This window comes from Coregonus clupeaformis, chromosome 14, assembly GCF_020615455.1.
Source record: "Coregonus clupeaformis isolate EN_2021a chromosome 14, ASM2061545v1, whole genome shotgun sequence".
In the NCBI taxonomy this organism is placed as follows: Eukaryota; Metazoa; Chordata; class Actinopteri; order Salmoniformes; family Salmonidae; genus Coregonus; species Coregonus clupeaformis.
The window spans coordinates 3,711,755-3,730,623 of NC_059205.1; the positions used below are offsets into that span (position 1 = coordinate 3,711,755).

The 18,869-nt window shown below is 45.5% G+C and overlaps 4 non-coding genes across 4 annotated transcripts; 1 reads left to right on the forward strand and 3 right to left on the reverse strand.

Moving 5' to 3' along the window:
• Positions 1–38: 38 nt before the first annotated feature.
• On the reverse strand, positions 39–125 carry trnay-gua. The gene is given in 2 exon segments: positions 39–74; positions 89–125. It is a non-coding gene; the product is annotated as a tRNA-Tyr (tRNA).
• Positions 126–377: 252 nt separating this feature from the next.
• trnay-gua lies at positions 378–464 on the reverse strand. Its single transcript is given in 2 exon segments — positions 378–413; positions 428–464. It is a non-coding gene; the product is annotated as a tRNA-Tyr (tRNA).
• Positions 465–742: 278 nt separating this feature from the next.
• On the forward strand, positions 743–814 carry trnae-cuc. The gene has a single exon. It is a non-coding gene; the product is annotated as a tRNA-Glu (tRNA).
• Positions 815–1,078: 264 nt separating this feature from the next.
• On the reverse strand, positions 1,079–1,165 carry trnay-gua. Its single transcript is given in 2 exon segments — positions 1,079–1,114; positions 1,129–1,165. It is a non-coding gene; the product is annotated as a tRNA-Tyr (tRNA).
• Positions 1,166–18,869: the final 17,704 nt, after the last annotated feature.

The window sequence follows — 18,869 nt, forward strand, 5'->3', positions numbered from 1 at the left end:
CGTAAAAAAGTTGGCGCAAACCACAGGAAAAGCTACCCTCCTTCAAGCCGGATTTGAACCAGCGACCTAAGGATTGCTGCAATTTCACCTACAGTCCTCCGCTCTACCAACTGAGCTATCGAAGGTGACAGTTAAAAAGCAAACATCTCATATGTCTAAAAAGTTGGCACAAGCCACAGAAATTCTTACCCCCCTTTGAGCCAGTGACCTCAGGATTCTTGCAATTTCACCTACAGTCCTTTTGCTCTACCAACTGAGCTATCGAAGGTGACAGTTGAAGGATTTGGCACTCTCAGAGAAACATAATCTTTTGGGCAAGCACAAATCAATCAGCACTTTCGTAAAAAAGTTGCCGCAAACCACAGGAAAAGCTACCCTCCTTCGAGCCGGATTCGAACCAGCGACCTAAGGATTGCTGCAATTTCACCTACAGTCCTCCGCTCTACCAACTGAGCTATCGAAGGTGACAGTTAAAAAGCAATGCCGATCCCTTACATTCAATATGGAGGGTCAGAAGTGATGCTGAATCACAGCTGCCCTTTTATAGCTTGACATGCAGAGATTGGCTGATCCATGGAGATGCTGGGGATTGAACTCAGGGCCTCATACATGCAAAGCATGCGCTGTACCACTGAGCTACATCCCCTCAGCTGGAAAGTAGTTGCATATGGAGATAGTGAAAAAGAGAGCAGAGGGAAATTAATGTTGTTTAGCCCCTTCATGGAGTTGGGTTTCAGACCTGTCCCTGGTGGTCTAGTGGTTAGGATTCGGCGCTCTCACCGCCGCGGCCCGGGTTCGATTCCCGGTCAGGGAATGTAACACTTTTGGGAAAACACAACACAAACATCTCATATGTCTAAAAAGTTGGCACAAGCTACAGAAATTCTTACCCCCATTTGAGCCAGTGACCTCAGGATTCTTGCAATTTCACCTACAGTCCTTTTGCTCTACCAACTGAGCTATCGAAGGTGACAGTTGAAGGATTTGGCACTCTCAGAGAAACATAATCTTTTGGGCAAGCACAAATCAATCTGCACTTTCGTAAAAAAGTTGGCGCAAACCACAGGAAAAGCTACCCTCCTTCGAGCCGGATTTGAACCAGCGACCTAAGGATTGCTGCAATTTCACCTACAGTCCTCCGCTCTACCAACTGAGCTATCGAAGGTGTCAGTTAAAAAGCAATGCCGAAAGAAATTGTTACCCCGCTTTGAGCCAGTGACCTCAGGATTCTTTCAATTTCACCGACAGTCCTTTTGCTCTACCAACTGAGCTATTGAAGGTGATAGTTGAAGGATTTGGCACTCTCAGAGAAAGATAATCTTTTGGGCAAGCACAAATCAATCTGCACTTTTGTAAAAAAGTTCGCGCAAACCACAGAAATAGTTACCCCCCTTGTGTGTTTGAATGTTCTAGCCTCTGAATATGAGAGTTGCAACTCATGCCAGGAGATATGTGAATACAATGTCCTGTCTTGGTCGTTGATAGGGTAGAACAAAAGCCATCGCACAAAACCCACCAACACACTCACCGAAACCCGTCACACTACAAAAATGCTCTACGGCTGCATTCATAATACGTCCTTGTGCACAGACTTAGTAGTAAATGTTGAGTAACCTACGTTAAAAATACTGTAACGTTGAGAAAATGTACAATTTGTTTTAATGTTGGGAAGAAAACAAGTTATGAATAAATGAAAAGCAGCTTATTTGTGATATTTAAACTATATTTATAGATGTAGAACTTGAGTGATCTTACACTGAAATGTAGTTTAAAAACAACACCTTTTATGATTCAGGGCTCTTGGTCTCTAACCCCTCCCCTTCTGCTTTTTGTTGCTCCTCCCCAGGTCTTTGTTCCCCTGCCCTGACCACTTCCCACCCTTCCCCCGCTCTCTGCAACATGGCCTGGCCAAAGATACTTAAAACTAACTCCCCAATCAGTAGAGAGAGAATGAGAGCGAGAGAGACAGTAGTAGAGAGAGAAACATAGTAGTAGAGGAGGAAGACAACTAGAAAGGACACAGTAGCCTAGTAGAGAGAGGAGACAGCAGTAGAGAATGGAGAGAGAAATCAGTAAACAAATAGAGAAAAGACACACACAGACATCCTCAGTCAAAATAAATACAAGTATACTCACACACAGTACATCAGTGGAGTTTAAACAATCCCCAACACCTCACAAAAATACACCATACACAGAGTTACCAAAAACACAAAGTAGGAATGTGTTTGGATTTGGAGATGTTTTTCACTCTACTTTTATGTCTGTTTAAAATGTTGTGACATTCACGTTTGTTATGTTGAATACAGCTGTACTCAGACTGCAACCCTGTCTCACCCCCCAATTCAATTGTAAATATTGAATAAAGTTGGACTCAGACTGCAACCTTGTCTCGCTCCCCAATTAATTTGTATATATTTAATAAAGTTGGACAAAGACTGCAACATTGTCTTGCTCCACAAAATGTAAGGGTATTTTGGGGGGGGGCAAAAGGGCTCAAAATAAGGAACGCTTCACGAATTTTCGTGTTAACCTTGCGCATTCTTCTCTGTCTCAATTGTCTCAATTGTCTCAACTAACTGTAATGACTGACAACACTGTCGGCCAATCCGATGTCTAGCCAGTCTCAATTATCAAAAAGCTACTAAAAGCCACCAATGGGAATGCGAGACAGTCTCAATTAACTGTATCCAACCACCATTGCCCGTTTGACGTGTGGTCCATCATATTCGCCCTTTGACTTTAGCCCCGGCCCCAACTAATTAAAAAAAAAAAAAAAAAACGTGGTCATGACACTTTCTGCATATTGGATCATTAATTGTTTACGGGATATGACGACACGGAGAGAGAGTTACAGAGTAAGTGTCTTTTATACATTTGCATGAAAACAATTGTAATGTTATTGCTGATTTTGTGAAGCTATAAGAATGAAAAAGTTAAATTGTAAACATATTATACAGTGCGATCTCTGGTGTTATCTACCTATGGTGCACGTGGCATTGGATTTGGCATCGGGGTAGCTACCCGTGGAATCAGCTAGCACTTTTTTTTTACAATAATCTTTTTTACATTCGTAGCTCTTTTATCACTTAAATTTGTGCTTTGTTGTATGGTATATGTTATGATGTCATTTCATAGTGTGGTGGGAACCATTTTAAATGTAGTTGATAAGTGATTCTGGGCACCGCACAGTCTGAATAACAAGGATCCATTATGTCAAGGGAGCTTATTGGTGGTTTATCTTTAAAACGATTGATAGATATGATCTACTGACTTGGGTACAGGGTAATACCATCACAGATGTTGTTCAAGAAACATGTCACATGAGGTATATAAACTGAGAGGTTTTCTTTATTCAGTTAGTTCGAATGGTAAGAGGCGAAGCACAGGCTTTTTGTTATACGAACCACGGTACCTATTAAATATTTGAATGAACTCTCCATATAAGTGTTAAATGTCTTATTTTATCATGAATTACCTGATACCCTAGAAACTCAACATAACTGACGGAAACATGGACTACCACTGAAAACACTGCTACTCCTACTGCTCTCTCCTCGTCTGGCCATGTGTTCTCGCATACCCCGAGAGCATCTGGTCAGCGGGGTGGTGGCACAGGAATCCTCATCTCTCCCAAGTGGACATTCTCAATTTTTCCCCTAACCCATCTGTCTATCTCCTCATTTGAATTCCATGCTGTCACAGTCACTAGCCCATTTAAGCTTAATATCCTTGTCATCTATCGCCCTCCAGGTTCCCTTGGAGAGTTCATCAATGAGCTTGACGCCTTGATAAGTTCCTTTCCTGAGGATGGCTCACCCCTCACAGTTTTGGGGGATTTCAACCTCCCTACGTCTACATTTGACTCATTTCTCTCTGCCTCCTTCTTTCCACTCCTCTCCTCTTTTGACCTCACCCTCTCACCGTCCCCCCTACTCACAAGGCAGGCAATACGCTTGACCTCATCTTTACTAGATGCTGTTCTTCTACTAATCTCACTGCAACTCCCCTCCATGTCTCCGACCACTACTTTGTATCCTTTTCTCTCTCGCTCTCCTCCAACACTACTCACTCTGCCCCTACACAGATGGTAATGCGCCACCGCAACCTTCGCTCTCTCTCTCCCGCTACTCTCTCCTCTTCCATCCTATCATCTCTTCCCTCTGCTCAATCCTTCTCCCTCCAATCTCCTGATTCTGCCTCCTCAACCCTCCTCTCCTCCCTTTCTGCATCCTTTGACTCTCTATGTCCCCTATCCTCCCGGCCGGCTCGGTCCTCCCCTCCAGCTCCGTGGCTTGATGACTCATTGCAAGCTCACAGAACAGAGCTCCGGGCAGCTGAGCGGAAATGGAAGAAAACTAGACTCCCTGCGGACCTGGCATCTTTTCACTCCCTCCTCTCTACATTTTCTTCGTCTGTTTCTGCTGCTAAGGCCACTTTCTACCACTCTAAATTCCAAGCATCTGCCTCTAACCCTAGGAAGCTCTTTGCCACATTCTCCTCCCTGCTGAATCCTCCTCCCCCCCTCCCTCTCTGTGGATGACTTCGTCAACCACTTTGAAAAGAAGGTTGACGACATCCGATCCTCGTTTGTTAAGTCAAATGACACTGCTGGTCCTGCTCACACTGCCCTACCCTATGCTTTGACTTCTTTCTCCCCTCTCTCTCCAGATAAAATCTTGCGACTTGTGACTGCAGGCCGCCCAACAACCTGCCCGCTTGACCCTATCCCCTCCTCTCTTCTCCAGACCATCTCCGGTGACCTTCTCCCCTACCTCACCTCGCTGATCAACTCATCCTTGACCGCTGGCTATGTCCCTTCCGTCTTCAAGAGAGCGAGAGTTGCACCCCTTCTCAAAAAACCAACACTCGATCCCTCTGATGTCAACAACTACAGACCAGTATCCCTTCTTTCTTTTCTTTCCAAAACTATTGAGCGTGCCGTCTTTAGCCAACTCTCTTGCTATCTCTCTCAGAATTACCTTCTTGATCCAAACCAGTCAGGTTTCAGGACTGGTCATTCAACTGAGACTGCTCTTCTCTGTGTCACGGAGGCTCTCCGCACTGCTAAAGCTAACTCTCTCTCCTCTGCTCTTGTCCTTCTAGACCTGTCTGCTGCCTTTGATACTGTGAACCATCAGATCCTCCTCTCCACCCTCTCCGAGCTGGGCATCTCCGGCGCGACTCACTCTTGGATTGCGTCCTACCTGACCGGTCGCTCCTACCAAGTGGCGTAGCGAGAAGCTATCTCCGCACCACGTGCTCTCACCACTGGTGTCCCCCAGGGCTCAGTTCTAGGCCCTCTCCTATTCTCGCTATACACCAAGTCACTTGGCTCTGTCATATCCTCACATGGATCATTGCTACGCTGACGATACACAACTAATCTTCTCCTTTCCCCCTTCTGATAACCAGGTGGTGAATCGCATCTCTGCATGTCTGGCAGACATATCAGTATGGATGACGGATCACCCCCTCAAGCTGAACCTTGGCAAGACGGAGCTGCTCTTCCTCCCGGGGAAGGACTGCCCATTCCATGATCTCGCCATCACGGCTGACAACTCCGTTGTGTCCTCCTCCCAGAGTGCGAAGAGCCTTGGCGTGACCCTGGACAACACCCTGTCGTTCTCCGCTAACATCAAGGCGGTGACCCGATCCTGTAGGTTCATGCTCTACAACATTCGGAGAGTACGACCCTGCCTTACACAGGAAGCGGCACAGGTCCTAATCCAGGCACTTGTCATCTCCCCGTCTGGATTACTGCAACTCGCTGTTGGCTGGGCTCCCTGCCTATGCCATTAAACCCCTACAACTCATCCAGAATGCCGCAGCCCGTCTGGTGTTCAACCTTCCCAAGTTCTCTCACGTCACCCCGCTCCTCCGCACACTCCACTGGCTTCCAGTTGAAGCTCGCATCTGTTACAAGACCATGGTGCTTGCCTATGGAGCTGTGAGGGGAACGGCACCTCCGTACCTTCAGGCTCTGATCAGTCCCTACACCCAAACAAGGGCATTGCGTTCATCCAACTCTGGCCTGCTGGCCCCCCTACCTCTGCGGAAGCACAGTTCCCGCTCAGCCCAGTCAAAACTGTTCGCTGCTCTGGCACCCCAATGGTGGAACAAGCTCCCTCACGACGCCAGGACAGCGGAGTCACTCACCACCTTCCGGAGACATTTGAAACCCCACCTCTTTAAGGAATACCTGGGATAGGATAAAGTAATCCTTCTACCCCCCAAAAAAAAATGATTATTTAAAAAATGTGTAAAGTGGTTATCCCACTGGCTATAGGGTGAATGCACCAATTTGTAAGTCGCTCTGGATAAGAGCGTCTGCTAAATGACGTAAATGTAAATGTTTAAGACGTCTGTGAAGTTGTGATAACATTAGCATGCTACAGTAGTTTATTTTCAGTTCCAGTGTATGGCACTGGAACTGAAACACAACTTTATTCAGCATGTATGTAACAGTATCAGTCATGTATTAGCCAATACATGTATTATGTTATTTTTTTATTTAACTAGGCATGTCAGTTAAGAACAAATTCTTATTTACAATGACGGCCTACACCAGCCAAACCCAGATGACGCTGGGCCAATAGTGCACCGCCCTATGGGACTCCCAATCACGGCCGGTTGTGATACAGCCTGGAATTGAACCAGGGGGTCTATAGTGACGCCTCAAGCACTGAGATTCAGTGCCTTAGACCGCTGCGCCACTCGGGAGCCCATGTTAGTTAGTTTAAGGGTGTGAAAATCGTGATATTTGCCTTGCATTTCAATCTAGACATGCATATGGATCTGCAATGTATTGCAATGCTAGGTAGGCTATTCAATTCCCTTGATATTCTGCATGCATGAATACTTTACAATAATGGAAGATATGCAATGTGTTAATCTTACTATTTGGCCATTTAGATCTGACAATCATTGAATGCTACATAACTTTACATGCATGCATCCATAAATATGCAATGTGCTTTGTACAGATGAAACCCCTTCTATGTGACACTCCCTTCCTGTATCTGTCATATCAGCATTCTTTGCCATATAGCTACATGACTAAAACTAGTCATTCATCTCTGCCCCTTTTTTAGATGGAACATCCAACATTCAGGCGCAGGGGAAAGGACCTTGTGATGAATGCCATGCCTGAGGCAGTGGCCATCAAGGCCAAGCCCGGCCAGGCTGGGGGGGAACCTGTGAGGTCCAAGAGGTGGAGGCAGAGGCCCGGACCCTCGTCATCTCCGAGGGTGGCGGCCCCGGTACAGAGATGCTTGTTCTGAGCCGGTGCACGGTTCAGTTCGGCATGTACCGGGGTCAGACCTTCAAGTGGCTCTTGGAGAATGACGTGGGCTGGGTTGTGGGACTGGTGGCTAGCCACGAGAAGGAGCAAGAGTGCAGCGTCTCCCAAGTACCCATTATGGCCTACAAGGATGCCTTGGCCCGCTATGCGAATGCCTACCCTGATGTCGTGGAGGAAATCAGGTTCCGCATGGCGTTCGTGGACTCCAGAATCCGGGCCTCCAAGCCTGGACAGGAGGGCCCTTGTTGGCTTCCATAGATATAGGGGGGAGACGCTGCAGGACCTGACAAGATTGGGTGACATTTGTTAATTTTTTTCCAAATCAGTCATTTGAATAGTGTCATATTGGTTTGAATAACTATTTTGTGTTTTGTAACACAAGTACTTGACAAATAGTATCCTATAAATCAATGTTGTTAATAGTGTCTTCTAAGCCCATATGGGCTGGGAACCAAATGGTGTATGACACTGAAATAAAATGAATACATTTCTTTCCTCAGTTACGTCAACTGGCTGAGGAAGCAAACGGCCCAGAATCCTGGGGCCCCATGGAAGCTGCCCTGAATTACACTAAGCGCCACGACCAGGAGGCAGTCTCACCCCCTCCTCCCCCAACAGCCTTAAAGACCCTGCCAGGTATACTATTACATGTGGTATCAGTAATGATAAAAACAACCAGTTATTTGATTTTTATAGAGTATAACGGTGCTTGTTGTCTCTGTTTTGTTTGTTATTAAAGGACACTTGGTCCAGCGGTCGCAGCGTTTTTGGGGCAGCATTCGGTGCCCCCAGGCAAACTGCAGTCGACGGTGAAGAAGATCTTGGCCCCGAAGACTGCAGTGCCAAGTAAGTGTCTACACACTGGAGCATTGTAATGAGCATTGTAATGAGATTTCAATCTTTTTTGACAACCATTTATCTCATACTCTGTTCTGTGTTGTAAAGGGCTGTCTGCTTCCTGAACAGCTCTGCGACCAGCTCTGCAACCCGCAGAGACCTCAGATGCAGAGCTGGTCGTTATTGCCATAGAAGTTGAAAAGTGTAAGTTAATTACTGCAATACTAATATTTTTTTAATCAAGTTTTGGATTCTGACTGACATAACCTTTTATGTAATGTAACCTTTTTTTGTCTTTGTAATATTCATCAGACAAAGGACGGTACTTTGGGTAAGGTAGGTTTGGGTGAGAAACTCCATATCAATGTATTTGTATGAATGCTTTGTACTGTAGCTGTAACCCATTCAAGCTGACGCTTGGCTGTAGATTTCCTGTCATGGTACTCATATTATTTGTAGTTGACACTTGGTATCACTCTCCATTCTTTTCCAACTTTAATACTAATATTATTTGCAGTTGTTACTTAGTATTTTCATGATGTTACTCTCACATTGTGAAAAAATGTGGCATGTTATTTTTTAAAATCTATAACATAGATTAGATTCCGACAACATTGTAACAAATTGTTTCCTGCTTTTCTTACATCAACCTGAGCTTAACTTGTTTCAATTCCCTAACCGTAAATCAATATATTGCTTTAACTGATTCTGTTGTCCTGATCACATCCTTGGGCAGCACAATCATCACTTTTTGCTGATTTATGTATTATTTTTATTTTATTTATTTTTATTTCACCTTTATTTAACCAGGTAAGCCAGTTGAGAACAAGTTCTCATTTACAACTGCGACCTGGCCAAGATAAAGCAAAGCAGTGCGATTAAAAACAACAACACAGAGTTACATATGGGGTAAAAAAACATAAAGTCAAAAAATACAACAGAAAATATATATACAGTGTGTGCAAATGTAGCAAGTTATGGAGGTAAGGCAATAAATAGGCTATAGTGCAAAATAATTACGATTAGTATTAACACTGGAATGCTAGATGTGCAAGAGATTATGTGCAAATAGAGATACTGGGGTGCAAAAGAGCAAAATAAATAACAATATAGGGATGAGGTAGTTGGGTGGGCTAATTTCAGATGGGCTGTGTACAGGTGCAGTGATCGGTAAGGTGCTCTGACAACTGATGCTTAAAGTTAGTGAGGGAGATAAGAGTCTCCAGCTTCAGAGATGTTTGCAATTCGTTCCAGTCATTGGCAGCAGAGAACTGGAAGGAATGGCGGCCAAAGGAGGTATTGGCTTTGGGGATGACCAGTGAGATATACAGTGGGGAAAAAAAGTATTTAGTCAGCCACCAATTGTGCAAGTTCTCCCACTTAAAAAGATGAGAGAGGCCTGTCATTTTCATCATAGGTACACGTCAACTATGACAGACAAATTGAGAAAAAAAAATCCAGAAAATCACATTGTAGGATTTTTAATGAATTTATTTGCAAATTATGGTGGAAAATAAGTATTTGGTCACTTACAAAAAAGCAAGATTTCTGGCTCTCACAGACCTGTAACTTCTTCTTTAAGAGGCTCCTCTGTCCTCCACTCGTTACCTGTATTAATGGCACCTGTTTGAACTTGTTATCAGTATAAAAGACACCTGTCCACAACCTCAAAAAGTCACACTCCAAACTCCACTATGGTCAAGACCAAAGAGCTGTCAAAGGACACCAGAAACAAAATTGTAGACCTGCACCAGGCTGGGAAGACTGAATCTGCAATAGGTAAGCAGCTTGGTTTGAAGAAATCAACTGTGGGAGCAATTATTAGGAAATGGAAGACATACAAGACCACTGATAATCTCCCTCGATCTGGGGCTCCACGCAAGATCTCACCCCGTGGGGTCAAAATGATCACAAGAACGGTGAGCAAAAATCCCAGAACCACACGGGGGGACCTAGTGAATGACCTGCAGAGAGCTGGGACCAAAGTAACAAAGCCTACCATCAGTAACACACTACTCCGCCAGGGACTCAAATCCTGCATTGCCAGACGTGTCCCCCTGCTTAAGCCAGTACATGTCCAGGCCCGTCTGAAGTTTGGGAGAATGTCATATGGTCAGATGAAACCAAAATAGAACTTTTTGGTAAAAACTCAACTCATCGTGTTTGGAGGACAAAGAATGCTGAGTTGCATCCAAAGAACACCATACCTACTGTGAAGCATGGGGGTGGAATCTTCATGCTTTGGGGCTGTTTTTCTGCAAAGGGACCAGGACGACTGATCCGTGTAAAGGAAAGAATGAATGGGGCCATGTATCGTGAGATTTTGAGTGAAAACCTCCTTCCATCAGCAAGGGCATTGAAGATGAAACGTGGCTGGGTCTTTTAGCATGACAATGATCCCAAACACACCTCCCGGGCAACGAAGGAGTGGCTTCGTAAGAAGCATTTCAAGGTCCTGGAGTGGCCTAGCCAGTCTCCAGATCTCAACCCCATAGAAAATCTTTGGAGGGAGTTGAAAGTCCGTGTTGCCCAGCGACAGCCCCAAAACATCACTGCTCTAGAGGAGATCTGCATGGAGGAATGGGCCAAAATACCAGCACCAGTGTGTGAAAACCTTGTGAAGACTTACGGAAAACGTTTGACCTGTGTCATTGCCAACAAGGGGTATATAACAAAGTATTGGGAAACTTTTGTTAGTGACCAAATACTTATTTTCCACCATAATTTGCAAATAAATTCATAAAAAATCCTACAATGTGATTTTCTGGATTTTTTTTTCTCATTTTGTCTGTCATAGTTGACATGTACCTATGATGAAAATTACAGGCCTCTCTCATCTTTTTAAGTGGGAGAACTTGCACAATTGGTGGCTGACTAAATACTTTTTTTCCCCACTGTACCTGCTGGAGCACATACTACGGGTGGGTGTTGCTATGGTGACCAATGAGCTAAGATAAGGCGGGGATTTGCCTAGCAGTGATTTATAGATGGACGAACATGTAATGAGGACCAGCCAACAAGAGCGTACAGGTCACAGTGGTGGGTAGTGTATGGGGCTTTGGAGACAAAACGGATGGCACTGTGATAGACTACATCCAATTTGCTGAGTAGAGTGTTGGAGGCTATTTTGTAAATGACATCGCTGAAGTCAAGGATCGGTAGGATAGTCAGTTTTACGAGGGCATGTTTGGCAGCATGAGTGAAGGAGGCTTTGTTGCGAAATAGGAAGCCGATTCTGGATTTAACTTTGGATTGGAGATTCTTAATGTGAATCTGGAAGGAGAGTATACAGTCTAACCAGACACCTAGGTATTTGTAGTTGTCCACATACTCTAGGTCAGACCCGTCGAGAGTAGTGATTCTAATCGGGTGGGCGGGTGCCAGCAGCGTTCGATTGAAGAACATGCATTTCGTTTTACTAGTGTTTAAGAGCAGTTGGAGGCTACTGAAGGAGTGTTGTATGGCATTGAAGCTCGTTTGGAGGTTTGTTAACACAGTGTCCAATGATGGGCCAGATGTATACAAAATGGTGTCGTCTGCGTAGAGGTGGATCTGAGAGTCACCAGCAGCAAGAGCGACATCATTGATATACACGGAGAAAAGAGTCAGCCCAAGAATTGAACCCTGTGGCACCCCCATAGAGACTGCCATAGGTCCAGACAACAGGCCCTCCGATTTGTCATTTGAGAAACCAAGGCTATTTAGTCTGCCAATAAGAATGCGGTGGTTGACAGAGTCGAAAGCCTTGGCCAGGTCGATGAAGACGGCTGCACAGTACTGTCTATTATCGATCGCGGTTATAATATCGTTTAGGACCTTGAACGTACAGGTCCCGCCACCACTGCCTCCTGCCTCCCGTCCGGCTGATGACCCATCACGTGCCGCCCTGGACCCCCTGAATCCATCCCAGGCTTCTGTCCTTGCCCTGGTGGGGCGAAGAGGAGGATGTGCCCTGGCTGTCCTTCCTGCCTCCAAGGCCTGCCCAAGAAAGTGCTGAGGTGAATAAAATAAAAAAATATCGAAAATCTTACGAAAGGTAATTGGATATTTGTATTGGGTCACGCTGGAAAATGTATCTTCCATTTATAGTAGTTTTAACTCTCTCTTTCTCTAACTCCTCTCTAGAGAGCTGGCGGGAAACTCTCAACAAGGAGCAGCAGCGGTGGATTGGCCGGACGCTGTTTACCAGGAGCAGGTCGGGGAGGTCCCAATTCATCCCAGACTTGCGTCCGTGGTGGTACCCTCCCCAACCCCTGCCGGTCTACAATCAGCAACCGGCATCATCCGACCACTTCTTTGCATATCCGCTGTTCCTCTGGATGTCCGTTCGTATGTGGGCATTCAAGCTGACATGCACCCAGCCTGGGTGTAACACCACCCTCACCAAGGCTGGGCTGTACAAGACTATCCGGAGGGACTTGGACATCAAGGGTTGGTATCTCATAGCCACTGAGTACCTGGACTGCCCTCGGTGTAAGAAGAAGGTGGCGGGCTGGTCGCAGGACGTCCTGGGTCAGCTGGACCCTGCGCATCGCTACTAGTTTCCAGCAAATCTGATCTATAGGTAAGTGTTGAAATGCATATTTTTATTTTTACTGCTGTATTTTATTATTTCCACAGTTAGAATGAATAGTAGTTGTTGTTTTTATTCTTCGTCTTTGTAGTAGTAGTAGTAGTACAGTTGAGTACACTAAATGTCCCTCACCCTTTTCTCACTGCCCCTCTCTCCAGGCGTTCCTGTGACCTGGCAGTTGTGGGAATGCTGAGGGAGCGTGCTTTGGGGAACAGCACCAATCAGCTATACAACAAGCTGTGTGAGGGCCACAGCGAAGCCTGGATGCGGCGGTCCATACAGTACCTCGGCGAGTGCGAGCACTTCCTGGCCTCGGGCACCATCCGGCCACAGTTCCCACCACTACCAGAAATGCCGGTGGTGCCCTCACCCGTCTGGGACAGTGTACAGCATGAATGTGCTGTCGCGGCTTGACGAGGTGAAGGCCAGGGTCACCTCTGTCTTCAGGTCCATCTTAAAGATGGACTTTTGAAAGTATACCATCATTTCATCCCTCTGCATCCCACTGACCCTCTTTCTCTCTCTCTCTCTCTCTCTCTCTCTCTCTCTCTTTTCAGGTGACCAAGAAGCTCGCCGGCACGCCATGGCGGCCGGCCTTATGAAGCGGTACCGACTCGCTGGGGTACCCCCCCCAGCTCATGTACGTGGACCGGGACTGTTGCTCCAGCTTCGGCGGATCCAAGACAGCTGCCATGTTTCCTGAATGGGACCAGCTAGTGGTTCATCTTGACATCTGACATCTGCTGCGGCGGTCCACAGCAGGTGTCACCACCAAAAGCCACCAGCTGTATTGGGCCTTCATGCAGCAGCTGTTGTCACTGCATCCAAGACCCTCTCAGTGTACAGCTGTACACAGACACCGGCAAGCCAATCACCAAGGGCGGAGTGAAGCTGCCGGTGTATCGCTGCGCACGCGGCTCCACATCACTGGAGTCGTACCACCTCCACCTCAACCGGTTCATCCAAGGTAATTACAACTATAGAACTATAATTTTGAAATGTTACCAGTAAAATCATTGACACTAAAGTGAGTTGTGTTCACCTTCTCATCACCCGTCATTCTACTCTTAGGCACCAGTGCCAATGGAATGCATTTCCAGGCCTTCCTCCTGGATGGACTGGCGAGGTGGAACGAGAACCGCGCCTCAGCGGCAGTGGAGGGACAGAAGCAGCCTCTGCTCTGCTACAGTGGCCACCTGCAGCACTCCCTCAACCAGCTCAGCCAAAGGGTACATGGCTCAGGTCAGGTTGAGGACTTCACAAAGCCTTGCGTGTACACAGGTACGTTAATCATGTCATAGGTTTGTGTAAAACGTGTGATGCGTTTTTATGTCATTAAGCTTTGTGTGCTCTCCCACTACATTGCAGGGGAACTCATTGGTGTTGAGTACCTGTAAGCCCAGACCAACAAAGTGCTGCAGGTCATCAGCTTGGACCCTGACACTCCGGATGAGGCCGACGCCACCGAGGGACCCTTGGAGGACGAGGGATTTCAGGAGGCGGGCAGTTCAAGGCAACGAAGGGGAAGATGTCCATCATGCCTAGAAAGGACAATCTCCAACGGTATCTCATTTTATGATCTAATTTTTATTTTGTCATCCACTGCACATACCAACCTTTATTCTTTGATTTATTCTTTGTCTTTAAGTTGCTTCCTCGGACTGAACTCGGGCCCTGCAACTTGGCCAGGCACCAGTCGCCATTGGCAGCCAGCTCTGTCGGCTCCATCCTAGTGGCACGCAGTCTGCCAGCACCAAGAGGAGCAGGTGGGCACTCATCTTGGCGGACTACGTGTCCATCAGAGAGGCAGTGCTGGATAGCCCGAGGCTGATGGCCCAGATCAACATTCAGCTCTTTGAGCTGAACCTGAGGACCATCTCGCAATGGTAAGATTATAATACATTAACAATATGGTCCAAGTTGTGTTGAGATTTATTATCATGATTATAATGACAACATACTTGACTGACAATGTTTTTCCTGCATGCCTTGTCTGCGTGTGACAGGTACTCTCGGTGCCAGAAGGAGAGGGAGAGGACCCATCTTGGAGCATGGTTTGGTGCTCGCCCATGCCCCGTGTGTTGCTGCCCAGCCTCTCCCTGCAGCCAGGCCGCTCCACTACCAGCCACCCCCAGACCTGCAGCCCTTCACCTTTCTTTTGTATTTAACAGTTCCTAGGACTGTGTAAGAACAACATAGCATATGGCTACTTAGTTATGCATTGTTTACATTTGGGGTGTGTTCTTGCTCACTGTCCCCTCCTCCCACTTTCTCCTTATTTGGCAAAATCCCCCTTTAGCCCCCTTCCCTCGACAGAGAATATTATGTGCTTCCAACTTTGTGGCAACAGTTTGGGGAAGGCCCTTTCCTGTTTCAGCATGACAATGCCCCTGTGCACAAAGCGAGGTCCATATAGAAATGGTTTGTCGAGATCGGTGTGGAAGAACTTGACTGGCCTACACAGAACCCTGACCTCAACCCCATCGAACACCTTTGGGAAGAATTGGAACGCCGACTGCGAGCCAGGCCTAATCACCCAACACTAGTGCCCGACCTCACTAATGCTCTTGTGGCTGAATGGAAGCAAGTCCCCGCAGCAATGTTCTAACACCTAGTGGAAAGCCTTCCCAGAAGAGTGGAGGCTGTTATAGCAGCAAAGGTGGGACCAACTCCATATTAATGCCCATGATTTTGGAATGAGATATTTGACGAGCAGGTGTCCACATACTTTCAGTCATGCAGTGTAAATTTAAAATCTTCTAACGGTTGAACAATATTCTGTGTCTCCTGGAAGTGTCTCTTGACTATAGAGTTAAACTTCATCGAACGTGCGGAAAAGGCAGTAACAAACAGTATGACGTATCTGTCACGCCCTGGCTCTGGGGACTATTAAATGTTGAGCCAGGGTGTGGAATTTCTGTTACATTTTCTATGTTTTGTTCTAGATCGTTTAGATCTATGTTGGCCAGGGTGGTTCCCAATCAGAGGCAGCTGTAGCTCGTTGTCTCTGATTGGGGTCCATACTTAGGCAGCCTTTTGGCATGTTCGTTTTGTGGGATCTTGTTCCGTAAGGTTTTGTGTTGTAACCTAGGACTTCACGTATCGTTTGTTTATTGTTTTGTTTCGTGTGCCATACGGTAAATAAAGTATGTACGCTTATCACGCTGCGCCTTGGTCCGCTTCATCTGTCAGCGATCGTGACAGTATCGGCCTGGCTAGGAAGTTCCCCATGACGGGAGGTCTCTGCGCACCTCCACCTTTACCGAGCGGAGAAATCTCTTGGTGCAAACTCTTGGTCTGAGTGCTTTGAAGAGTATCTGTGTTGCTACTTCAACATCCTCTGCTCTTGTACATATTCTGTTGAATCTTATCAATTGAAACTTTATCAGATCCCTCCCTGTACGTGTGTTTAGGGTGATAACTAGTCTTCTGGAACAAGGTGTGTGTGTGTCAGTAGGCTTAAAATATACGTTCGTCCCCAAGAGATTTCTCCTATCTTTCCCCAGCATCAAGAATACCTCTGTGTCAATAAATTATATGTTTTGGGGTTGTAGGTTATACTTAACCGTGATGGAAGGGTGATGCCCATTCAGTGTCTATAAAACTCTCAAAATCTGTTGGAAAGCAGACCAAACCAGGTTTTCCTCAAGCATTTTGCCTGTGCTCAGCTCTATTCCATTTATTTTGTCCCAAAAAACTCCTTTGTCCTTGCCAATGACAAGCAATACCCATAATCACCATGCTTGAAAATATGAAGAGTGATACGCAGTAATATGTTGTTGTATTGGATTTTCCTCAAACATAACACTTTGTATTCAGGACAAAGTTAATTTCTTTGCCACATTTTTTGCAGTTTTACTTTAGTGCCTTATCGCAAACAGGATGCATGTTTTGGAATCTTTTTTATTCTGTACAGGCTTCCTTCTTTTCACTCTGTCATTTAGGTTAGTATTGTGGAGTAACTACAAAGTTGTTGATCCATCCTCAGTTTTGTCGTATCGCAACCATTAAACTCTGTAACTGTTTTAAAGTCACCATTGGCCTCATGGTGAAATCCCTGAGCGGTTTCCTTCCTCTCCGGCAACTGAGTTAGGAAGGACGCCTGTATCTTTGTAGTGACTGGGTGTATTGATACACCATCTAAAGTGTAATTAATAACTTCAACATGCTCAAAGGTATATTCAATGTCTGCTTTTTATTATTTTTTACCCATCTAGCACCATTAAATCCATTATAAAAAAATGGAAAGAATATGGCACCACTACAAACCTGCCAAGAGAGGGCTGCCCACCAAAACTCTCGGACCACGCAAGGAGGGCATTAATCAGAGAGGCAACAAAGAGACCAAAGATAACCCTGAAGGAGCTGCAAAGCTCCACAGCGGAGATTGGAGTATCTGTCCATAGGACCACTTTAAGCCGTACACTCCACAGAGCTGGGCTTTACGGGAAGAGTGGCCAGAAAAAAGTGTAGTGTATGGAAATTATGACTGTTTTAAATGTTTTTCATGAAGAAATGGAATGTTGGTTATGTTAGTATCAAAAGGCAATGTTTAGTATAATGTAACATATAATAGACAGGAAGTGTATTGTAAAACTGGCCAGAAGAGGGAGCCCATCTTGTTGCATTGGTTATAAATAGGGGTACACGAAGAAGATAGGACAGAGCAGACATTGGAATTGGAGGACACTGCTCTCCAGACCTTGCAAGTCTGTTACTCATGCTGAAGCTTGTGATCTGAATAAACCTTATGATCAACGTTCAGTATGAGCAGACTCCCTTTTGTTCATCAGCAATGACGACCACCATTCATCATATACGACATAATGGCGAGCTTGCCAGGAGGGATGATGCAATCCTTCTTTGCTGCATTTGGAGTCGCCAAGCTAACTCAAGCTAACTTCGGTCTGGAGTCATGACCCGACCAAACACAGCTAAGTTGTTGGTTTTGTTACTGCTTGTGTACACTGGAGGAATGTACCCTTATGACTGTGCCTTAGGTGGTGTTTTTGCTGATGACTGGGGTCTGGCTAATCATTATACAAATTTTAAAAATTGTTTATAGAGATGTGTTGCTTGAATAGTAAGTCAAGAACAGTCGGGGCCAAGATATGTATTTTAGAGCATTGCAGGTTTAGATAAGCCCTCGTGACGAGGCGACCAACAGGGTGGGCCAAAATCCTGGCAACGCATTATGAGTTTCAGGTCAGTCTGGGACTGGGGTTTGGTTGAAAATTTATTGGGGATGGCTTGCTCAACTTCTGTCCGACGGGATATTTGCATTGGGGAGGATCGCTCACTTAAATAGCCTTACCCACGGCAGAATAAATTTAGGGCAAACGAAACAGTACTCAATTAAAGGAACGCAATGCTGGGTTTTGTTACATGTTGTAGGCCGCAGTTAGCGAAAGGCTAATGCTAAAGGCTAATTGTGTTGCGTGCTACATGATAATCTCAACCTTAGAGGTCCACTGCGATGGATTCAAGCCTCTTAAACTTGTTTGTATGTGGTGGAACTGAAAGTTCTACGCAAATGTGAGCTCTGTTATGTGTAATTGTGTGAGTATAACGTATAAAATAGTGACGCTGTAGCGTAATGCTATCGGTCTATTGTGTGGTCAGCATGGGCTTAAGGGGATGTGCGCATGCGCGGGAGTTTACAGGGCGAAAACTACGACATGTGGGCGCGTTGAGCCTACAAAACAAAATGGTGGCTTAAGGTCAGAGGTCTTTGGGGTTTCTTTGCAGGGGTTTAATAGCTACCGAGAAGGAAAGGTGGACACGAATCTTTTAAAATCATTAGAGTGACTTTTATTTGAACGGGAAACTATTTGGCGAGATGTAGTAAAGTTATAAATCAAATATATGTTGACGGAGTATAATTAATTAAATTAAAAGACGATTACAATTAAATGAAATGTTTTGGAGCGATCTATGTAATAAATGATATTTGCGCATGCGTGGGATTCTGCAAAACAACACATTGGTTAAACTGCAGGGGGAGACAGAGGAACACAGACGACGGAACAAATAGACAGACAGAGGAGAAATTTTAACACGATGATTCTAGTTTAAACGGCGGTGGGTTAAGATGAAACTTGTTTGGGTACCTATTGAATTTATAAATTAAATATATGGTAACGGATTATAATAGAG